Here is a 21,262-nt window from a genome sequence, read left to right on the forward strand (position 1 = left end):
CGGGTTCGATTCCCGGCAGACGCATTTGGCTGTTAGATTTCATGTTCTAGTCTATTAAATTCAGTTCTTGTGGTTCCTACTTAAAAGATGATTAGGAGGACAAATTTTTTTTGACACTTAATGGTTTCAAGTTTTGAAGACACAAGGGAAATGCTTATAATACTAAAGATGCCCTTATTTTGATCGCGAAAGTACCTTACCTGCAATAACTCCAACAATTCTGCTGTCAGCGTCGGTGGTGTAAAGGTTAGCATTGTTGCCTTCCAAGCAATAGATCCGGGTTCGATTCCCGGCCGACGCATTTGGCTGCTAGATTACATGTTCTAGTCTATTAAATTCAGTACATGTCGTTTCTACTTTGAAGGTGATTAGGAGGGCAAACTTTGATTGGACAGTTAATGTTTTCAAGTTGTGAAAACACAAGGGAAGTGCATATAATACGAAAGATGCCCTTATTTTGATCGCAAAAGTACCTTACCTGCAATAACTCCAACAATTCTGCTGCCACCGGCGGTGGTGTAAATGTTAGTATTGTTGCCTTCCAAGCAATAGATCCGGGTTCGATTCCCGGCCGACGCATTTCGCTACTAGATTACATGTTCTAGTCTATTAAATATAGTACGTGTCGTTTCTACTTTGAAGATGATTAGGAGGGCAACTTGTTTTTGCCAGGAAATGTTTTCAAGTTGTGAAGACACAAGGGAAATGCATATAATACGAAAGATGTCCTTACTTTGATCGCGAAAGTACCTTAGCTGCAATAACTCCAACAATTCTGCTGTCAGCGTCGGTGGTGTAAAGGTTAGCATTGTGGCCTTCCAAGCAATAGATCCGGGTTTGATTCTCGGCCGACGCATTTGGCTGTTAGATTTCATGTTCTAGTCTGTTAAATTCAGTTTTTGTGGTTCCTACTTAAAAGATGATTAGAAGGACAAATTTTTTTTGACACTAAATGTTTTCAAGTTGTGAAGACACAAGGGAAATTCATATAATTCGAAAGATGCCCTTATTTTGATCGCGAAAGTACCTTACCTGCAATAACTACAACAATTCTGCTGTCAGCGTCGGTGGTGTAAGGGTTGGCATTGTTGCTTTCCAAACAATAGATCCAGGTTCGATTCCCGGCTGACGCATTTGGCTGCTAGATTACATGTTCTAGTCTATTAAATTGAGTACGTGTGGTTTCTACTTTGAAGGTGATTAGGAGGGCAAATTTTGTTTGGACAGTTAATGTTTTCAAGTTGTGAAGACACAAGGGAAATGCATATAATACGAAAGATGTCCTTACTTTGATCGCGAAAATACCCTACCTGCAGTAACTCCAACAACTCTGCTGTCAGCGTCGGTGGTGTAAAGGTTAGCATTGTTGCCTTCCAAGCAATAGATCCGGGTTCGATTCCCGGGCGACGCATTTGGCTGTTAGATTTCATGTTCTAGTCTATTAAATTCAGTACGTGTGGTTCCTACTTAAAAGATGATTAGGAGGGCAAATTTTTTTTGACACTTAATGTTTTCAAGTTGTGAAGACACAAGGGAAGTGCATATAAATCGAAAAATGCCCTTATTTTGATTGCAAAAGTACCTTACCTGCATTAACTCCAACAATTCTGCTGTCAGAGTCGGTGGTGTAAAAGATAGCATTTTTGTCTTCCAATCAATAGATCCTGGTTCACTTCCAATTTGACGCATTTGGCTGCTAGATTTCATTTTCTAGTCTATTAAATTCAGTACGTGTGGTTTCTTCCTTGAAGATGATTAGGAGGGCAACTGCCAGCTAATGTTTTCAAGTTGTGAAGACATTAGGGAAATGCATATAATGTGAAAGATATCCTTACTTTGATCGCCAAAATACCTTACCTGCAATAACTCCAACAATTCTGCTGTCAGCGTCGGTGGTGTAAAGGTTAGCATTGTTACCTTCCAAGCAATAGATCCGGGTTCGATTCCCGCCGAACGCATTTGGCTGCTAGATTACATGTTCTTGTCTATTAAATTGAGTACGTGTGGTTTCTACTTTGAGGGTGATTAGGAGGGCAAATTTTGTTTGGACAGTTAATGTTTTCAAGTTGTGAAGACACAAGGGAAATGCATAAAACACGAAAGATGTCCTTACTTTGATCGCGAAAATACCTTACCTGCAATAACTCCAACAATTCTGCTGTCAGCGTCGGTGGTGTAAAGGTTAGCATTGTTGCCTTCCAAGCAATAGATCCGGGTTCGATTCCCGGCGGACGCATTTGGCCGCTAGATTACATGTTATAGTCTATTAAATTCCGTACGTGTGGTTTCTGCTTTGAAGGTGATTAGGAGGGCAAAGTTTTTTGGACATTTAATGTTTTCAAGTTGTGAAGACACAAAAGAAATGCATGTAGTACGAAAGATGCCCTTATTTTGATCGCGAAAGTACCTTACCTGTAATAAGTCCGACAATTATCCTGTCAGCGTCGGTGGTGTAAAGGTTAGCATTGTTGCCTTCCAAGCAATAGATCCGGGTTCGATTCCCGGCCGATGCATTTGGCTGCTAGACTACATGTTCTAGTCTATTAAATTCAGTACGTGTCATTTCTACTTTGAAGGTGATTAGGAGGGCAAATTTTGATTGGGCAGTTAATGTTTTCAAGTTGTGAAAACACAAGGGAAGTGCATATAATGCGAAAGATGCCCTTATTTTGATCGCGAAAGTACCTTACCTGCAATAACTCCAACAATTCTGCTGCCACCGGCGGTGGTGTAAAGGTTAGTATTGTTGCCTTCCAAGCAATAGATCTGGTTTCGATTCCGGCCGACCCATTTGGTTGCTTGTTTTGATGTTCTAGTCTGTTAAATTGTGTACGTGTGGGTTCTACTTTGAAGATGATTAGGAGGGCAACTTGTTTTTGCCAGAAAATATTTTTAAGTTGTGAAGACACAAGGGAAATGCATATAATACGAAAGATGTCCTTACTTTGATCGCGAAAGTACCTTACCTGCAATAACTCCAACAATTCTGCTGTCAGCGTCGGTGGTGTAAAGGTTAGCATTGTTGGCTTCCAAGCAATAAATCCGGGTTCGATTCCCGGCCAACACATTTGGCCGCTAGATTTCATGTTCTAGTCTATTAAATTCAGTTCTTGTGGTTCCTACTTAAAAGATGATTAGGAGGACAAATTTTTTTTGACACTTAATGTTTTCAAGTTGTGAATACACAAGGGAAATGCATATAGTACAAAAGATGCCCTTATTTTGATCGCGAAAGTACCTTACCTGTAATAATTCCAACAATTATCCTGTCAGCGTCGGTGGTGTAAAGGTTAGCATTGTTGCCTTCCAAGCAATAGATCCGGGTTCGATTCCCGGCCGACGCATTTGGCTGCTAGACTACATGTTCTAGTCTATTAAATTCAGTACGTGTCGTTTCTACTTTGAAGGTGATTAGGAGGGCAAATTTTGTTTGGACAGTTAATGTTTTCAAGTTGTGAAAACACAAGGGAAGTGCATATAATACGAAAGATGCCCTTATTTTGATCGCGAAAGTACCTTACCTGCTATAACTCCAACAATTCTGCTGTCAGCGTCGGTGGTGTAAAGGTTAGCATTGTTGCCTTCCAAGCAATAGATCCCGATTCGATTCCCGGCAGACGCATTTAGCCGCTAGATTACATGTTATAGTCTATTAAATTCCGTACGTGTGGTTTCTGCTTTGAAGGTGATTAGGAGGGCAAATTTTTTTGGACAAATAATGTTTTCAAGTTGGGAAGACACAAAAGAAATGCATGTAATACGAAAGATGCCCTTATTTTGATCGCGAAAGTACCTTACCTCTAATAACTCCAACAATTATCCTGTCCAAGCAATAGATCCGGGTTCGATTCCCGGCGGACGCATTTGGCTGTTAGATTTCATGTTCTAGTCTATTAAATTCAGTACGTGTGGTTCCTACTTAAAAGATGATTAGGAGGGCAAATTTTTTTTGACACTTAATGTTTTCAAGTTGTGAAGACACAAGGGAAGTGCATATAAATCGAAAAATGCCCTTATTTTGATTGCAAAAGTACCTTACCTGCATTAACTCCAACAATTCTGCTGTCAGAGTCGGTGGTGTAAAAGATAGCATTTTTGTCTTCCAATCAATAGATCCTGGTTCACTTCCAATTTGACGCATTTGGCTGCTAGATTTCATTTTCTAGTCTATTAAATTCAGTACGTGTGGTTTCTTCCTTGAAGATGATTAGGAGGGCAACTGCCAGCTAATGTTTTCAAGTTGTGAAGACATTAGGGAAATGCATATAATGTGAAAGATATCCTTACTTTGATCGCGAAAATACCTTACCTGCAATAACTCCAACAATTCTGCTGTCAGCGTCGGTGGTGTAAAGGTTAGCATTGTTACCTTCCAAGCAATAGATCCGGGTTCGATTCCCGCCGAACGCATTTGGCTGCTAGATTACATGTTCTTGTCTATTAAATTGAGTACGTGTGGTTTCTACTTTGAGGGTGATTAGGAGGGCAAAGTTTTTTGGACAGTTAATGTTTTCAAGTTGTGAAGACACAAAAGAAATGCATGTAGTACGAAAGATGCCCTTATTTTGATCGCGAAAGTACCTTACCTGTAATAAGTCCGACATTTATCCTGTCAGCGTCGGTGGTGTAAAGGTTATCATTGTTGCCTTCCAAGCAATAGATCCGGGTTCGATTCCCGGCCGACGCATTTGGCTGCTAGACTACATGTTCTAGTCTATTAAATTCAGTACGTGTCGTTTCTACTTTGAAGGTGATTAGGAGGGCAAATTTTGATTGGGCAGTTAATGTTTTCAAGTTGTGAAAACACAAGGGAAGTGCATATAATGCGAAAGATGCCCTTATTTTGATCGCGAAAGTACCTTACCTGCAATAACTCCAACAATTCTGCTGCCACCGGCGGTGGTGTAAAGGTTAGTATTGTTGCCTTCCAAGCAATAGATCTGGTTTCGATTCCGGCCGACCCATTTGGTTGCTTGTTTTGATGTTCTAGTCTGTTAAATTGTGTACGTGTGGGTTCTACTTTGAAGATGGTTAGGAGGGCAACTTGTTTTTGCCAGAAAATATTTTTAAGTTGTGAAGACACAAGGGAAATGCATATAATACGAAAGATGTCCTTACTTTGATCGCGAAAGTACCTTACCTGCAATAACTCCAACAATTCTGCTGTCAGCGTCGGTGGTGTAAAGGTTAGCATTGTTGGCTTCCAAGCAATAAATCCGGGTTCGATTCCCGGGCAACACATTTGGCCGCTAGATTTCATGTTCTAGTCTATTAAATTCAGTACTTGTCCTTTCTACTTTGAAGGTGATTAGCAGGGCAAATATTGTTTAGACAGTTAATGTTTTCAAGTTGTGAAGACACAAGGGAAATGCATATAATACGAAGGATGCCCTTATTTTGATCGCGAAAGTGCCTTACCATCAATACCTCCAACAATTCTGCTGTCAGCGTCGGTGGTGTAAAAGTTATTATTTTTGTCTTCCAAGCAAAAGATCCTGGTTCACTTCCCAGTTGACGCATTTGACTGCTAGATATGATGTTCTAGTCTATTAAAATTCTGTACGTGTGGGTTCTCCTTTGAAGATGATTAGGAGGGCAACTTGTTTTTGCCAGCTAATGTTTTCAAGTTGTGCAGACACAAGGGAAATGGATATAATACGAAAGATGCCCTTATTTTGATCGCGAAAGTACCTTACCTGTAATAACTCCAACAATTCTTCTGTCAGCGTCGGTGGTGTAAAGGTTAGCATTGTTGCCTTCCAAGCAATAGATCCGGGTTCGATTCCCGGCCGACGCATTTGGCTGCTAGATTACATGTTCTAGTCTATTAAATTCAGTACGTGTCGTTTCTACTTTGAAGGTGATTAGGAGGGCAAATTTTGTTTGGAGAGCTAATGTTTTCAAGTTGTGAAAACACAAGTGAAGTGCATATAATACGAAAGATGCCTTTATTTTTATCGCGAAAGTACCTTACCTGTAATAACTCCAACAATTCTTCTGTCAGCGTCGGTGGTGTAAAGGTTAGCATTGTTACCTTCCAAGCAATAGATCCGGGTTCGATTCCCGCCGAACGCATTTGGCTGCTAGATTACATGTTCTTGTCTATTAAATTGAGTACGTGTGGTTTCTACTTTGAGGGTGATTAGGAGGGCAAATTTTGTTTGGACAGTTAATGTTTTCAAGTTGTGAAGACACAAGGGAAATGCATAAAACACGAAAGATGTCCTTACTTTGATCGCGAAAATACCTTACCTGCAATAACTCCAACAATTCTGCTGTCAGCGTCGGTGGTGTAAAGGTTAGCATTGTTGCCTTCCAAGCAATAGATCCGGGTTCGATTCCCGGCGGACGCATTTGGCCGCTAGATTACATGTTATAGTCTATTAAATTCCGTACGTGTGGTTTCTGCTTTGAAGGTGATTAGGAGGGCAAAGTTTTTTGGACAGTTAATGTTTTCAAGTTGTGAAGACACAAAAGAAATGCATGTAGTACGAAAGATGCCCTTATTTTGATCGCGAAAGTACCTTACCTGTAATAAGTCCGACAATTATCCTGTCAGCGTCGGTGGTGTAAAGGTTAGCATTGTTGCCTTCCAAGCAATAGATCCGGGTTCGATTCCCGGCCGACGCATTTGGCTGCTAGACTACATGTTCTAGTCTATTAAATTCAGTACGTGTCGTTTCTACTTTGAAGGTGATTAGGAGGGCAAATTTTGATTGGGCAGTTAATGTTTTCAAGTTGTGAAAACACAAGGGAAGTGCATATAATGCGAAAGATGCCCTTATTTTGATCGCGAAAGTACCTTACCTGCAATAACTCCAACAATTCTGCTGCCACCGGCGGTGGTGTAAAGGTTAGTATTGTTGCCTTCCAAGCAATAGATCTGGTTTCGATTCCGGCCGACCCATTTGGTTGCTTGTTTTGATGTTCTAGTCTGTTAAATTGTGTACGTGTGGCTTCTACTTTGAAGATGATTAGGAGGGCAACTTGTTTTTGCCAGAAAATATTTTTAAGTTGTGAAGACACAAGGGAAATGCATATAATACGAAAGATGTCCTTACTTTGATCGCGAAAGTAGCTTACCTGCAATAACTCCAACAATTATGCTGTCAGCGTCGGTGGTGTAAAGGTTAGCATTGTTGGCTTCCAAGCAATAAATCCGGGTTCGATTCCCGGCCAACACATTTGGCCGCTAGATTTCATGTTCTAGTCTATTAAATTCAGTACTTGTCCTTTCTACTTTGAAGGTGATTAGCAGGGCAAATATTGTTTAGACAGTTAATGTTTTCAAGTTGTGAAGACACAAGGGAAATGCATATAATACGAAGGATGCCCTTATTTTGATCGCGAAAGTGCCTTACCATCAATACCTCCAACAATTCTGCTGTCAGCGTCGGTGGTGTAAAAGTTATTATTTTTGTCTTCCAAGCAAAAGATCCTGGTTCACTTCCCAGTTGACGCATTTGACTGCTAGATATGATGTTCTAGTCTATTAAAATTCTGTACGTGTGGGTTCTCCTTTGAAGATGATTAGGAGGGCAACTTGTTTTTGCCAGCTAATGTTTTCAAGTTGTGCAGACACAAGGGAAATGGATATAATACGAAAGATGCCCTTATTTTGATCGCGAAAGTACCTTACCTGTAATAACTCCAACAATTCTTCTGTCAGCGTCGGTGGTGTAAAGGTTAGCATTGTTGCCTTCCAAGCAATAGATCCGGGTTCGATTCCCGGCCGACGCATTTGTCTGCTAGATTACATGTTCTAGTCTATTAAATTCAGTACGTGTCGTTTCTACTTTGAAGGTGATTAGGAGGGCAAATTTTGTTTGGAGAGCTAATGTTTTCAAGTTGTGAAAACACAAGTGAAGTGCATATAATACGAAAGATGCCTTTATTTTTATCGCGAAAGTACCTTACCTGTAATAACTCCAACAATTCTTCTGTCAGCGTCGGTGGTGTAAAGGTTAGTATTGTTGCCTTCCAAGCAATAGATCCGGGTTCGATTCCCGGCCGACGCATTTCGCTACTAGATTACATGTTCTAGTCTATTAAATTCAGTACGTGTCGTTTCTTCTTTGAAGATGATTAGGAGGGCAACTTGTTTTTGCCAGGAAATGTTTTCAAGTTGTGCAGACACAAGGGAAATGCATATAATACGAAAGATGTCCTTACTTTGATCGCGAAAGTACCTTACCTGTAATAACTCCAACAATTATCCTGTCAGCGTCGGTGGTGTAAAGGTTAGCATTGTTGCCTTCCAAGCAATAGATCCCGATTCGATTCCCGGCGGACGCATTTGGCCGCTAGATTACATGTTCTAGTGTATTAAATTCCGTACGTGTGGTTTCTGCTTTGAAGGTAATTAGGAGGGCAAATTTTTTTGGACAGGTAATGTTTTCAAGTTGTGAAGACACAAAAGAGTCGCATGTAATACGAAAGATGCCCTTATTTTGATCGCGAAAGTACCTTACCTGTAATAACTCCAACAATTATCCTGTCACTGTCGGCGGTGTAAAGGTTAGCATTGTTGCCTTCCAAGCAATAGCTCCGGGTTCGATTCCCGGCCGACGCATTTGGCTGCTAGATTACATGTTCTAGTCTATTAAATTCAGTACGTGTCGTTTCTACTTTGAGGGTGATTAGGAGGGCAAATTTTGTTTGGACAGTTAATGTTTTCAAGTTGTGAAAACACAAGGGAAGTGCATATAATACGAAAGATGCCCTTATTTTGATCTCGAAAGTACCTTACCTGCAATAACTCCAACAATTCTGCTGTCAGCGTCGGTGGTGTAAAGGTTAGCATTGTTGCCTTCCAAGCAATAGATCCCGATTCGATTACCGGCGGACGCATTTGGCCGCTAGATTACATTTTATAGTCTATTAAATTCCGTACGTGTGGTTTCTGCTTTGAAAGTGATTAGGAGGGCAAATTTTTTTGGGCAGTTAATGTTTTTAAGTTGTGAAGACACAAAGGAAATGCATGTAATACGAAAGATGACCTTATTTTGATCGCGAAATTACCTTACCTGTAATAACTCCAACAATTATCCTGTCCAAGCAATAGATCCGGGTTCGATTCCCGGCCGACGCATTTGGCTGTTAGATTTCATGTTCTAGTCTATTAAATTCAGTTTTTGTGGTTCCTACTTAAAAGATGATTAGGAGGACAAATTTTTTTGACACTTATTGTTTTCAAGTTGTGAAGACACAAGGGAAATGCATATAATTCTAAAGATGCCCTTATTTTGATCGCGAAAGTACCTTACCTGTAATAACTCCAACAATTCTTCTGCCAGCGTCAGTGGTGTAAAGGTTAGCATTGTTGCCTTCCAAGCAATAGATCCGGGTTCGATTCCCGGCCAACGCATTTCGCTACTAGATTACATGTTCTAGTCTGTTAAATTCAGTACGTGTCGTTTCTACTTTGAAGATGATTAGGAGGGCAACTTGTTTTTGCCAGGAAATGTTTTCAAGTTGTGAAGACACAAGGGAAATGCATATAATACGAAGGATGCCCTTATTTTGATCGCGAAAGTGCCTAACCTGCAATACCTCCAACAAATCTGCTGTTAGCGTCGGTGGTGTAAAAGTTATTATTTTTGTCTTCCAAGCGATAGATCCTGTTTCACTTCCCAGTTGACGCATTTGGCTGCTAGATATGATGTTCTAGTCTATTATATTCCGTACGTGTGGGTTCTCCTTTGAAGATGATTAGGAGGGCAACTTGTTTTTGCCAGCTAATGTTTTCAAGTTGTGGAGACACAAGGGAAATGCATATAATACGAAAGATGTCCTTACTTTGATCGCAAAAATACCTTACCTGCAATAACTCCAACAATTCTGCTGTCAGCGTCGGTGGTGTAAAGGTTAGCATTGTTGCCTTCTAAGCAATAGATCCCGATTCGATTCCCGGCGGACGCATTTGGCCGCTAGATTACATGTTCTAGTCTATTAAATTCCGTACGTGTGGTTTCTGCTTTGAAGGTGATTAGGAGGGCAAATTTTTTTTGACAGTTAATGTTTTCAAGTTGTGAAGACACAAAAGAAATGCATGTAATACGAACGATGCCCTTATTTTGATCGCGAAAGTACCTTACCTGTAATAACTTCAACAAATATCCTGTCAGCGTCGGTGATGTAAAGGTTAGCATTGTTGCCTTCCAAGTAATAGATCCGGGTTCGATTCCCGCCGAACGCATTTGGCTGCTAGATTACATGTTCTTGTCTATTAAATTGAGTACGTGTGGTTTCTACTTTGAGGGTGATTAGGAGGGCAAATTTTGTTTGGACAGTTAATGTTTTCAAGTTGTGAAGACACAAGGGAAATGCATATAATACGAAGGATGCCCTTATTTTGATCGCGAAAGTGCCTTACCTGCAATAACTCCAACAATTTTGCTGCTACCGGCGGTGGTGTAAAGGTTAGTATTGTTGCCTTCCAAGCAATATATCCGGTTTTGATTCCGGCCGACCCATTTGGCTGCTTGTTTTGATGTTCTAGTCTATTAAATTGTGTACGTGTGGGTTCTCCTTTGAAGATGATTAGGAGGGCAACTTGTTTTTGCCAGAAAATATTTTCAAGTTGTGAAGACACAAGGGAAATCCATATAATTCTAAAGATGCCCTTATTTTGATCGCGAAAGTACCTTACCTGTAATAACTCCAACAATTCTTCTGTCAGCGTCGGTGGTGTAAAGGTTAGCATTGTTGCCTTCCAAGCAATAGATCCGGGTTCGATTCCCGGCCGACGCATTTCGCTACTAGATTACATGTTCTAGTCTATTAAATTCAGTACGTGTCGTTTCTACTTTTAAGATGATTAGGAGGGCAACTTGTTGGTTGCCAGAAAATATTTTCAAGTTGTGAAGACACAAGGGAAATGCATATAATACGAAAGATGTCCTTACTTTGATCACAAAATACCTTACCTGCAATAACTCCAACAATTCTTCTGTCAGCGTCGGTGGTGTAAAGGTTAGCATTGTTGCTTTCCAAGCAATAGATCCGGGTTCGATTCCCGGCCGACGCATTTCGCTGCTAGATTACATGTTCTAGTCTATTAATTTCAGTACGTGTCGTTTCTACTTTGAAGGTGATTAGCAGGGCAAATATTGTTTGGACAGTTAATGTTTTCAAGTTGTGAAGACACAAGGGAAATGCATATAATACGAAGGATACCCTTATTTTGATCGCGAAAGTGCCTTACCTGCAATACCTCCAACAATTCTGCTGTCAGCATCGGTGGTGTAAAAGTTATTATTTTTGTCTTCCAAGCAATAGATCCTGGTTCACTTCCCAGTTGACACATTTGGCTGCTAGGTATGATGTTCTAGTCTATTAATTTTTGTACGTGTGGGTTCTCCTTTGAAGATGATTAGGGGGGCAACTTGTTTTTGCCAGCTAATGTTTTCAAGTTGTGCAGACACAAGGGAAATGCATATAATACGAAAGATGTCCTTACTTTGATCGCGAAAATACCTCACCTGCAATAACTCCAACAATTCTGCTGTCAGCGTCGGTGGTGTAAAGGTTAGCATTGTTGCCTTCCAAGCAATAGATCCGGGTTCGATTCCCGGCCGACGCATTTGGCTGCTAGACTACATGTTCTAGTCTATTAAATTCGGTACGTGTCGTTTCTACTTTGAAGGTGATTAGGAGGGCAAATTTTGTTTGGACAGTTAATGTTTTCAAGTTGTGAAGACACAAGGAAAGTGCATATAATACGAAAGATGCCCTTATTTTGATCGCAAAAGTACCTTACCCGCAATAACTCCAATAATTCCGCTGCCACCGGCGGTTGTGTAAAGGTTAGTATTGTTGCCTTCCAAGCAATAGATCTGGTTTTGATTCCGGCCGACCCATTTGGCTGCTTGTTTTGATGTTCTAGTCTATTAAATTGTGTACGTGTGGGTTCTCCTTTGAAGATGATTAGGAGGGCAACTTGGTGGTTGCCAGAAAATATTTTCAAGTTGTGAAGACACAAGGGAAATGCATATAATACGAAAGATGTCCTTACTTTGATCACAAAATACCTTACCTGCAATAACTCCAACAATTCTTCTGTCAGCGTCGGTGGTGTAAAGGTTAGCATTGTTGCTGTCCAAGCAATAGATCCGGGTTCGATTCCCGGCCAACGCATTTCGCTGCTAGATTACATGTTCTAGTCTATTAATTTCAGTACGTGTCGTTTCTACTTTGAAGGTGATTAGCAGGGCAAATATTGTTTGGACAGTTAATGTTTTCAAGTTGTGAAGACACAAGGGAAATGCATATAATACGAAGGATACCCTTATTTTGATCGCGAAAGTGCCTTACCTGCAATACCTCCAACAATTCTGCTGTCAGCGTCGGTGGTGTAAAAGTTATTATTTTTGTCTTCCAAGCAATAGATCCTGGTTCACTTCCCAGTTGACACATTTGGCTGCTAGATATGATGTTCTAGTCTATTAATTTTTGTACGTGTGGGTTCTCCTTTGAAGATGATTAGGGGGGCAACTTGTTTTTGCCAGCTAATGTTTTCAAGTTGTGCAGACACAAGGGAAATGCATATAATACGAAAGATGTCCTTACTTTGATCGCGAAAATACCTTACCTGCAATAAATCCAACAATTCTGCTGTCAGCGTCGGTGGTGTAAAGGTTAGCATTGTTGCCTTCCAAGCAATAGATCCGGGTTCGATTCCCGGCCGACGCATTTGGCTGCTAGACTACATGTTCTAGTCTATTAAATTCGGTACGTGTCGTTTCTACTTTGAAGGTGATTAGGAGGGCAAATTTTGTTTGGACAGTTAACGTTTTCAAGTTGTGAAGACACAAGGAAAGTGCATATAATACGAAAGATGCCCTTATTTTGATCGCGAAAGTACCTTACCCGCAATAACTCCAATAATTCCGCTGCCACCGGCGGTTGTGTAAAGGTTAGTATTGTTGCCTTCCAAGCAATAGATCCGGTTTTGCTTTCGGCCGACCCATTTGGCTGCTTGTTTTGATGTTCTAGTCTATTAAATTGTGTACGTGTGGGTTCTCCTTTGAAGATGATTAGGAGGGCAACTTGTTGGTTGCCAGAAAATATTTTCAAGTTGTGAAGACACAAGGGAAATGCATATAATGCGAAAGATGTCCTTACTTTGATCACAAAATACCTTACCTGCAATAACTCCAACAATTCTTCTGTCAGCGTCGGTGGTGTAAAGGTTAGCATTGTTGCTTTCCAAGCAATAGATCCGGGTTCGATTCCCGGCCGACGCATTTCGCTGCTAGATTACATGTTCTAGTCTATTAATTTCAGTTCGTGTCGTTTCTACTTTGAAGGTGATTAGCAGGGCAAATATTGTTTGGACAGTTAATGTTTTCAAGTTGTGAAGATACAAGGGAAATGCATATAATACGAAGGATACCCTTATTTTGATCGCGAAAGTGCCTTACCTGCAATACCGCCAACAATTCTGCTGTCAGCGTCGGTGGTGTAAAAGTTATTATTTTTGTCTTCCAAGCAATAGATCCGGTTTTGCTTTCGGCCGACCCATTTGGCTGCTTGTTTTGATGTTCTAGTCTATTAAATTGTGTACGTGTGGGTTCTCCTTTGAAGATGATTAGGAGGGCAACTTGTTGGTTGCCAGAAAATATTTTCAAGTTGTGAAGACACAAGGGAAATGCATATAATACGAAAGATGTCCTTACTTTGATCACAAAATACCTTACCTGCAATAACTCCAACAATTCTTCTGTCAGCGTCGGTGGTGTAAAGGTTAGCATTGTTGCTTTCCAAGCAATAGATCCGGGTTCGATTCCCGGCCGACGCATTTCGCTGCTAGATTACATGTTCTAGTCTATTAATTTCAGTTCGTGTCGTTTCTACTTTGAAGGTGATTAGCAGGGCAAATATTGTTTGGACAGTTAATGTTTTCAAGTTGTGAAGACACAAAGGAAATGCATATAATACGAAGGATACCCTTATTTTGATCGCGAAAGTGCCTTACCTGCAATACCTCCAACAATTCTGCTGTCAGCGTCGGTGGTGTAAAAGTTATTATTTTTGTCTTCCAAGCAATAGATCCTGGTTCACTTCCCAGTTGACACATTTGGCTGCTAGATATGATGTTCTAGTCTATTAATTTTTGTACGTGTGGGTTCTCCTTTGAAGATGATTAGGGGGGCAACTTGTTTTTGCCAGCTAATGTTTTCAAGTTGTGCAGACACAAGGGAAATGCATATAATACGAAAGATGTCCTTACTTTGATCGCGAAAATACCTCACCTGCAATAACTCCAACAATTCTGCTGTCAGCGTCGGTGGTGTAAAGGTTAGCATTGTTGCCTTCCAAGCAATAGATCCGGGTTCGATTCCCGGCCGACGCATTTGGCTGCTAGACTACATGTTCTAGTCTATTAAATTCGGTACGGGTCGTTTCTACTTTGAAGGTGATTAGGAGGGCAAATTTTGTTTGGACAGTTAATGTTTTCAAGTTGTGAAAACACAAGGGAAGTGCATATAATTTGAAAGATGCCCTTATTTTGATCGCGAAGGTACCTTACCTGCAATACCTCCAACAATTTTGCTGCCACCGGCGGTGGTGTAAAGGTTAGTATTGTTGCCTTCCAAGCAATATATCCGGTTTCGATTCCGGCCGACCCATTTGGCTGCTTGTTTTGATGTTCTAGTCTATTAAATTGTGTACGTGTGGGTTCTCCTTTGAAGATGATTAGGAGGGCAACTTGTTTTTGCCAGAAAATATTTTCAAGTTATGAACACACAAGGGAAATCCATATAATTCTAAAGATGCCCTTATTTTGATCGCGAAAGTACCTTACCTGTAATAACTCCAACAATTCTTCTGTCAGCGTCGGTGGTGTAAAGGTTAGCATTGTTGCCTTCCAAGCAATAGATCCGGGTTCGATTCCCGGCCGACGCATTTCGCTACTAGATTACAAGTTCTAGTCTATTAAATTCCGGACGTGTCGTTTCTACTTTGAAGATGATTAGGAGGGCAACTTGTTTTTTCCAGGAAATGTTTTCAAGTGGTGAAGACACAAGCAAAATGCATATAATACGAAATATGTCCTTACTTTGATCGCGAAAGTACCTTAACTGCAATAACTCCAACAATTCTTCTGTCAGCGTCGGTGGTGTAAAGGTTAGCATTGTTGCCTTCCAAGGAATAGATCCGGGTTCGATTCCCGGCCGACGCATTTCGCTGCTAGATTACATGTTCTAGTCTATTAAATTCAGTACGTGTCGTTTCTACTTTGAAGGTGATTAGCAGGGCAAATATTGTTTGGACAGTTAATGTTTTCAAGTTGTGAAAACACAAGGGAAATGCATATAATACGAAGGATACCCTTATTTTGATCGCGAAAGTGCCTTACCTGCAATACCTCCAACAATTCTGCTGTCAGCGTCGGTGGTGTAAAAGTTATTATTTTTGTCTTCCAAGCAATAGATCCTGGTTCACTTCCCAGTTGACGCATTTGGCTGCTAGATATGATGTTCTAGTCTAATAATTTTTGTACGTGTGGGTTCTCCTTTGAAGATGATTAGGGGGGCAACTTGTTTTTGCCAGCTAATGTTTTCAAGTTGTGCAGACACAAGGGAAATGCATATAATACGAAAGATGTCCTTACTTTGATCGCGAAAATACCTTACCTGCAATAACTCCAACAATTCTGCTGTCAGCGTCGGTGGTGTAAAGGTTAGCATTGTTGCCTTCCAAGCAATAGATCCGGGTTCGATTCCCGGCCGACGCATTTGGCTGCTAGACTACATGTTCTAGTCTATTAAATTCGGTACGTGTCGTTTCTACTTTGAAGGTGATTAGGAGGGCAAATTTTGTTTGGACAGTTAATGTTTTCAAGTTGTGAAGACACAAGGGAAGTGCATATAATACGAAAGATGCCCTTATTTTGATCGCGAAAGTACCTTACCCGCAATAACTCCAATAATTCCGCTACCACCGGCGGTTGTGTAAAGGTTAGTATTGTTGCCTTCCAAGCAATAGATCCGGTTTTGACTCCGGCCAACCCATTTGGCTGCTTGTTTTGATGTTCTAGTCTATTAAATTGTGTACGTGTCGGTTCTCCTTTGAAGATGATTAGGAGGGCAACTTGTTTTTGCCAGAAAATATTTTCAAGTTATGAAGACACACGGGAAATGCATATAATACGAAAGATGTCCTTACTTTGATCGCAAAATACCTTACCTGCAATAACTCCAGCAATTCTTCTGTCAGCGTCGGTGGTGTAAAGGTTAGCATTGTTGCTTTCCAAGCAATAGATCCGGGTTCGATTCCCGGCCGACGCATTTCGCTGCTAGATTACATGTTCTAGTCTATTAATTTCAGTTCGTGTCGTTTCTACTTTGAAGGTGATTAGCAGGGCAAATTTTCTTTGGACAGTTAATGTTTTCAAGTTGTGAAGACACAAGGGAAATGCATATAATACGAAGGATGCCCTTATTTTGATCGCGAAAGTGCCTTACCTGCAATACCTCCAACAATTTTGCTGTCAGCGTCGGTGGTGTAAATGTTATTATTTTTGTCTTCCAAGCAATAGATCCGGGTTCACTTCCCAGTTGACGCATTTGGCTGCTAGATATGATGTTCTAGACGATTAAATTCTGTACGTGTGGGTTCTCCTTTGAAGATGATTAGGGGGGCAACTTGTTTTTGCCAGCTAATGTTTTCAAGTTGTGCAGACACAAGGGAAATGCATATAATACGAAAGATGTCCTTACTTTGATCGCGAAAATACCTTACCTGCAATAACTCCAACAACTCTGCTGTCAGCGTCGGTGGTGTAAAGGTTAGCATTGTTGCCTTCCAAGCAATAGATCTCGATTCGATTCCCTGCGGACGCATTTGGCGGCTAGATTACATGTTCTAGTCTATTAAATTCCGTACGTGTGGTTTCTGCTTTGAAGGTGATTAGGAGGGAAAATTTTTTTGGACAGTTAATGTTTTCAAGTTGTGAAGACACAAAAGAAATGCATGTAATACGAAAGATGCCCTTATTTTGATCGCAAAAGTACCTTACCTGTAATAACTCCAACAATTATCCTGTCAGCGTCGGTGGTGTAAAGGTAAGCATTGTTGCCTTCCAAGCAATAGATCCGGGTTCGATTCCCGGCCGACGCATTTGGCTGCTAGACTACATGTTCAGTCTATTAAATTCAGTACGTGTCGTTTCTTCTTTGAAGGTGATTAGGAGGGCAAATTTTGTTTGGACAGTTAATGTTTTCAAGTTGTGAAAACACAAGGGAAGTGCATATAATACAAAAGATGCCCTTATTTTGATCGCGAAAGTACGTTACCTGCAATAACTCCAACAATTCTGCTGCCACCGGCGGTGGTGTAAAGGTTAGTATTGTTGCCTTCCAAGCATTAGATCCGGTTTCGACTCCGGCCGACCCATTTGGCTGCTTGTTTTGATGTTCTAGTCTATTAAATTGTGTACGTGTGGGTTCTCCTTTGAAGATGATTAGGAGGGCAAATATTGTTTGGACAGTTAATGTTTTCAAGTTGTGAAGACACAAGGGAAATGCATATAATACGAAGGATGTCCTCACTTTGATCGCGAAAGTAGCTTACCTGCAATAACTCCAACAATACTTTTGTCAGCGTCGGTGGTGTAAAGGTTAGCATTGTTGCCTTCCAAGCAATAGATCCGGGTTCGGTTCCCGGCCGACGCATTTCGCTGCTAGATTACATGTTCTAGTCTGTTAAATTGAGTACGTGTCGTTTCTACTTGGAAGGAGATTAGCAGGGCAAATATTGTTTGGACAGTTAATGTTTTCAAGTTGTGAAGACACAAGGGAAATGCATATAATACGAAGGATGCCCTTATTTTGATCGCGAAAGTGCCTTACCTGCAATACCTCCAACAATTCTGCTGTCAGCGTCGGTGGTGTAAAAGTTATTATTTTTATCTTCCAAGCAATAGATCCTGGTTCACTTCCCAGTTGACGCATTTGGCTGCTAGATATGATGTTTTAGTCTATTAAATTCAGTACGTGTCGTTTCTACTTTGAAGATGATTAGGAGGGCAACTTGTTTTTGCCAGCTAATGTTTTCAAGTTATGCAGACACAAGGGAAATGCATATAATACGAAAGATGTCCTTACTTTGATCGCGAAAATACCTTACCTGCAATAACTCCAACAATTCTGCTGTCAGCGTCGGTGGTGTAAAGGTTAGCATTGTTGCCTTCCAAGCAATAGATCCGGGTTCGATTCCCGGCCGACGCATTTGGCTGCTAGACTACATGTTCTAGTCTATTAAATTCAGTACGTGTCGTTTCTACTTTGAAGGTGATTAGGAGGACAAATTTTGTTTGGACAGTTAATGTTTTCAAGTTGTGAAAACACAAGGGAAGTGCATATAATACGAAAGATGCCCTTATTTTGATCGCGAAAGTACATTACCTGCAATAACTCCAACAATTCTTCTGTCAGCGTCGGTGGTGTAAAGGTTAGCATTGTTGCCTTCCAAGCAATAGATCCGGGTTCGATTCCCAGCCGACGCATTTCGCTGCTAGATTACATGTTCTAGTCTATTAAATTCAGTACGTGTCGTTTCTACTTTGAAGGTGAGTAGCATGGCAAGTATTGTTTGGACAGTTAATGTTTTCAAGTTGTGAAGACACAAGGGAAATGCATATAATTCTAAAGATGCCCTTATTTTGATCGCGAAAGTGCCTTACCTGCAATACCTCCAACAATTCTGCTGTCAGCGTCGGTGGTGTAAAAGTTATTATTTTTGTCTTCCAAGCAATAGATTCTGGTTCACTTCCCACTTGACGCATTTGGCTGCTAGATATGATGCTCTAGTCTATTAAATTCTGTACGTGTGGGTTCTCCTTTGAAGGTGATTAGGAGGGCAAATATTGTTTGGACAGTTAATGTTTTCAAGTTGTGAAGACACAAGGGAAATGCATATAATACGAAGGATGTCCTCACTTTGATCGCGAAAGTAGCTTACCTGCAATAACTCCAACAAAACTTTTGTCAGCGTCGGTGGTGTAAAGGTTAGCATTGTTGCCTTCCAAGCAATAGATCCGGGTTCGGTTCCCGGCCGACGCATTTCGCTGCTAGATTACATGTTCTAGTCTGTTAAATTGAGTACCTGTCGTTTCTACTTTGAAGGTGATTAGCAGGGCAAATATTGTTTGGACAGTTAATGTTTTCAAGTTGTGAAGACACAAGGGAAATGCATATAGTACGAAGGATGCCCTTATTTTGATCGCGAAAGTGCCTTACCTGCAATACATCCAACAATTCTGCTGTCAGCGTCGGTGGTGTAAAAGTTATTATTTTTGTCTTCCAAGCAATAGATCCTGGTTCACTTCCCAGTTGACGCATTTGGCTGCTAGATATGATGTTTTAGTCTATTAAATTCAGTACGTGTCGTTTCTACTTTGAAGGTGAGTAGCATGGCAAATATTGTTTGGACAGTTAATGTTTTCAAGTTGTGAAGACACAAGGGAAATGCATATAATACGAAGAATAACCTTATTTTGATCGCGAAAGTACCTTACCTGCAATAACTCCAACAATTCTGCTGTCAGCGTCGGTGGTGTAAAGATTAGCATTGTGGCCTTCCAAGCAATAGATCCGGGTTCGATTCCCGGCCGACGCATTTGGCTGTTAGATTTCATGTTCTAGTCTATTAAATTCAGTTTTTGTGGTTCCTACTTAAAAGATGATTAGGAGGACAAATTTTTTTGACACTTATTGTTTTCAAGCTGTGAAGACACAAGGGAAATGCGTATAATACGAAGAATACCCTTATCTTGATCGTGAAAGTACCTTACCTGCAATAACTCCAACAATTTTGCTGTCAGCGTCGGTGGTGTAAAGATTAGCATTGTGGCCTTCCAAGCAATAGATCCGGTTTCGATTCCCGGCCGACGCATTTGGCTGTTAGATTTCATGTTCTAGTCTATTAAATTCAGTTTTTGTGGTTCCTACTTAAAAGATGATTAGGAGGACAAATTTTTTTTGACACTTATTGTTTTCAAGTTGTGAAGACACAAGGGAAATGCATATAATTCTAAAGATGCCCTTATTTTGATCGCGAAAGTGCCTTACCTGCAATACCTCCAACAATTCTGCTGTCAGCGTCGGTGGTGTAAAAGTTATTATTTTTGTCTTCCAAGCAATAGATTCTGGTTCACTTCCCACTTGACGCATTTGGCTGCTAGATATGATGTTCTAGTCTATTAAATTCTGTACGTGTGGGTTCTCCTTTGAAGGTGATTAGGAGGGCAAATATTGTTTGGACAGTTAATGTTTTCAAGTTGTGAAGACACAAGGGAAATGCATATAATACGAAGGATGTCCTCACTTTGATCGCGAAAGTAGCTTACCTGCAATAACTCCAACAATACTTTTGTCAGCGTCGGTGGTGTAAAGGTTAGCATTGTTGCCTTCCAAGCAATAGATCCGGGTTTGGTTCCCGGCCGACGCATTTCGCTGCTAGATTACATGTTCTAGTCTGTTAAATTGAGTACGTGTCGTTTCTACTTTGAAGATGATTAGGAGGGCATCTAGTTTTTGCCAGAAAATATTTTCAAGTTGTGAAGACACAAGGGAAATGCATATAATTCTAAAGATGCCCTTATTTTGATCGCGAAAGTACCTTACCTGTAATAACTCCAACAATACTTCTGTCAGCGTCGGTGGTGTAAAGGTTAGCATTGTTGCCTTCCAAACAATAGATCCGGGTTCGATTCCCAACCGACGCATTTGGCTGTTAGATTTCATGTTCTAGTCTATTAAATTCAGTTTTTGTGGTTCCTACTTAAAAGATGATTAGGAGGACAAATTTTTTTTGACACTTATTGTTTTCAAGTTGTGAAGACACAAGGGAAATACATATAATTCTAAAGATGCCCTTATTTTGATCGCGAAAGTACCTTACCTGTAATAACTCCAACAATACTTCTGCAAGCGTCGGTGGTGTAAAGGTTAGCATTGTTGCCTTCCAAGCAATAGATCGGGGTTCGATTCCCGGCCGACGCATTTCGCTACTAGTTTACATGTTCTAGTCTATTAAATTCAGTACGTGTCGTTTCTACTTTGAAGATGATTAGGAGGGCAACTTGTTTTTGCCAGGAAATGTTTTCAAGTTGTGAAGACACAAGGGAAATGCATATAATACGAAAGATGTCCTTACTTTGATCGCGAAAGTACCTTACCTGCAATAACTCCAACAGTTCTGCTGCCACCGGCGGTGGTGTAAAGGTTAGTATTGTTGCCTTCCAAGCAATAGA

General features: G+C 40.7%; 30 non-coding genes across 30 annotated transcripts; all 30 read left to right on the forward strand.

Annotated features, from left to right (window-relative positions):
- Nucleotides 1-229: 229 nt before the first annotated feature.
- On the forward strand, nucleotides 230-301 carry Trnag-ucc (transfer RNA glycine (anticodon UCC)). Its single transcript has one exon. It is a non-coding gene; the product is annotated as a tRNA-Gly (tRNA).
- A 1,038-nt stretch (nucleotides 302-1,339) lies between these two features.
- On the forward strand, nucleotides 1,340-1,411 carry Trnag-ucc (transfer RNA glycine (anticodon UCC)). Its single transcript has one exon. It is a non-coding gene; the product is annotated as a tRNA-Gly (tRNA).
- A 753-nt stretch (nucleotides 1,412-2,164) lies between these two features.
- Nucleotides 2,165-2,236, forward strand: Trnag-ucc (transfer RNA glycine (anticodon UCC)). The gene has a single exon. It is a non-coding gene; the product is annotated as a tRNA-Gly (tRNA).
- A 205-nt stretch (nucleotides 2,237-2,441) lies between these two features.
- Nucleotides 2,442-2,513, forward strand: Trnag-ucc (transfer RNA glycine (anticodon UCC)). The gene has a single exon. It is a non-coding gene; the product is annotated as a tRNA-Gly (tRNA).
- A 759-nt stretch (nucleotides 2,514-3,272) lies between these two features.
- On the forward strand, nucleotides 3,273-3,344 carry Trnag-ucc (transfer RNA glycine (anticodon UCC)). The gene has a single exon. It is a non-coding gene; the product is annotated as a tRNA-Gly (tRNA).
- Nucleotides 3,345-4,615: 1,271 nt separating this feature from the next.
- On the forward strand, nucleotides 4,616-4,687 carry Trnag-ucc (transfer RNA glycine (anticodon UCC)). Its single transcript has one exon. It is a non-coding gene; the product is annotated as a tRNA-Gly (tRNA).
- A 1,038-nt stretch (nucleotides 4,688-5,725) lies between these two features.
- Trnag-ucc (transfer RNA glycine (anticodon UCC)) lies at nucleotides 5,726-5,797 on the forward strand. Its single transcript has one exon. It is a non-coding gene; the product is annotated as a tRNA-Gly (tRNA).
- A 484-nt stretch (nucleotides 5,798-6,281) lies between these two features.
- Trnag-ucc (transfer RNA glycine (anticodon UCC)) lies at nucleotides 6,282-6,353 on the forward strand. The gene has a single exon. It is a non-coding gene; the product is annotated as a tRNA-Gly (tRNA).
- A 205-nt stretch (nucleotides 6,354-6,558) lies between these two features.
- Trnag-ucc (transfer RNA glycine (anticodon UCC)) lies at nucleotides 6,559-6,630 on the forward strand. The gene has a single exon. It is a non-coding gene; the product is annotated as a tRNA-Gly (tRNA).
- Nucleotides 6,631-7,668: 1,038 nt separating this feature from the next.
- Trnag-ucc (transfer RNA glycine (anticodon UCC)) lies at nucleotides 7,669-7,740 on the forward strand. The gene has a single exon. It is a non-coding gene; the product is annotated as a tRNA-Gly (tRNA).
- Nucleotides 7,741-7,946: 206 nt separating this feature from the next.
- On the forward strand, nucleotides 7,947-8,018 carry Trnag-ucc (transfer RNA glycine (anticodon UCC)). The gene has a single exon. It is a non-coding gene; the product is annotated as a tRNA-Gly (tRNA).
- Nucleotides 8,019-10,680: 2,662 nt separating this feature from the next.
- Trnag-ucc (transfer RNA glycine (anticodon UCC)) lies at nucleotides 10,681-10,752 on the forward strand. The gene has a single exon. It is a non-coding gene; the product is annotated as a tRNA-Gly (tRNA).
- A 205-nt stretch (nucleotides 10,753-10,957) lies between these two features.
- Nucleotides 10,958-11,029, forward strand: Trnag-ucc (transfer RNA glycine (anticodon UCC)). Its single transcript has one exon. It is a non-coding gene; the product is annotated as a tRNA-Gly (tRNA).
- Nucleotides 11,030-11,512: 483 nt separating this feature from the next.
- Nucleotides 11,513-11,584, forward strand: Trnag-ucc (transfer RNA glycine (anticodon UCC)). Its single transcript has one exon. It is a non-coding gene; the product is annotated as a tRNA-Gly (tRNA).
- A 1,037-nt stretch (nucleotides 11,585-12,621) lies between these two features.
- Nucleotides 12,622-12,693, forward strand: Trnag-ucc (transfer RNA glycine (anticodon UCC)). Its single transcript has one exon. It is a non-coding gene; the product is annotated as a tRNA-Gly (tRNA).
- A 482-nt stretch (nucleotides 12,694-13,175) lies between these two features.
- Trnag-ucc (transfer RNA glycine (anticodon UCC)) lies at nucleotides 13,176-13,247 on the forward strand. The gene has a single exon. It is a non-coding gene; the product is annotated as a tRNA-Gly (tRNA).
- Nucleotides 13,248-13,729: 482 nt separating this feature from the next.
- On the forward strand, nucleotides 13,730-13,801 carry Trnag-ucc (transfer RNA glycine (anticodon UCC)). Its single transcript has one exon. It is a non-coding gene; the product is annotated as a tRNA-Gly (tRNA).
- A 483-nt stretch (nucleotides 13,802-14,284) lies between these two features.
- On the forward strand, nucleotides 14,285-14,356 carry Trnag-ucc (transfer RNA glycine (anticodon UCC)). Its single transcript has one exon. It is a non-coding gene; the product is annotated as a tRNA-Gly (tRNA).
- A 482-nt stretch (nucleotides 14,357-14,838) lies between these two features.
- Trnag-ucc (transfer RNA glycine (anticodon UCC)) lies at nucleotides 14,839-14,910 on the forward strand. The gene has a single exon. It is a non-coding gene; the product is annotated as a tRNA-Gly (tRNA).
- Nucleotides 14,911-15,115: 205 nt separating this feature from the next.
- Trnag-ucc (transfer RNA glycine (anticodon UCC)) lies at nucleotides 15,116-15,187 on the forward strand. The gene has a single exon. It is a non-coding gene; the product is annotated as a tRNA-Gly (tRNA).
- A 483-nt stretch (nucleotides 15,188-15,670) lies between these two features.
- Trnag-ucc (transfer RNA glycine (anticodon UCC)) lies at nucleotides 15,671-15,742 on the forward strand. Its single transcript has one exon. It is a non-coding gene; the product is annotated as a tRNA-Gly (tRNA).
- A 481-nt stretch (nucleotides 15,743-16,223) lies between these two features.
- Nucleotides 16,224-16,295, forward strand: Trnag-ucc (transfer RNA glycine (anticodon UCC)). Its single transcript has one exon. It is a non-coding gene; the product is annotated as a tRNA-Gly (tRNA).
- Nucleotides 16,296-17,055: 760 nt separating this feature from the next.
- Trnag-ucc (transfer RNA glycine (anticodon UCC)) lies at nucleotides 17,056-17,127 on the forward strand. Its single transcript has one exon. It is a non-coding gene; the product is annotated as a tRNA-Gly (tRNA).
- A 482-nt stretch (nucleotides 17,128-17,609) lies between these two features.
- On the forward strand, nucleotides 17,610-17,681 carry Trnag-ucc (transfer RNA glycine (anticodon UCC)). The gene has a single exon. It is a non-coding gene; the product is annotated as a tRNA-Gly (tRNA).
- A 483-nt stretch (nucleotides 17,682-18,164) lies between these two features.
- Trnag-ucc (transfer RNA glycine (anticodon UCC)) lies at nucleotides 18,165-18,236 on the forward strand. Its single transcript has one exon. It is a non-coding gene; the product is annotated as a tRNA-Gly (tRNA).
- Nucleotides 18,237-18,442: 206 nt separating this feature from the next.
- Nucleotides 18,443-18,514, forward strand: Trnag-ucc (transfer RNA glycine (anticodon UCC)). Its single transcript has one exon. It is a non-coding gene; the product is annotated as a tRNA-Gly (tRNA).
- Nucleotides 18,515-18,998: 484 nt separating this feature from the next.
- On the forward strand, nucleotides 18,999-19,070 carry Trnag-ucc (transfer RNA glycine (anticodon UCC)). The gene has a single exon. It is a non-coding gene; the product is annotated as a tRNA-Gly (tRNA).
- Nucleotides 19,071-19,554: 484 nt separating this feature from the next.
- On the forward strand, nucleotides 19,555-19,626 carry Trnag-ucc (transfer RNA glycine (anticodon UCC)). Its single transcript has one exon. It is a non-coding gene; the product is annotated as a tRNA-Gly (tRNA).
- A 759-nt stretch (nucleotides 19,627-20,385) lies between these two features.
- Trnag-ucc (transfer RNA glycine (anticodon UCC)) lies at nucleotides 20,386-20,457 on the forward strand. The gene has a single exon. It is a non-coding gene; the product is annotated as a tRNA-Gly (tRNA).
- A 482-nt stretch (nucleotides 20,458-20,939) lies between these two features.
- Trnag-ucc (transfer RNA glycine (anticodon UCC)) lies at nucleotides 20,940-21,011 on the forward strand. Its single transcript has one exon. It is a non-coding gene; the product is annotated as a tRNA-Gly (tRNA).
- Nucleotides 21,012-21,262: the final 251 nt, after the last annotated feature.

This window comes from Hydractinia symbiolongicarpus, chromosome 2, assembly GCF_029227915.1.
Source record: "Hydractinia symbiolongicarpus strain clone_291-10 chromosome 2, HSymV2.1, whole genome shotgun sequence".
Lineage (NCBI taxonomy): Eukaryota > Metazoa > Cnidaria > Hydrozoa > Anthoathecata > Hydractiniidae > Hydractinia > Hydractinia symbiolongicarpus.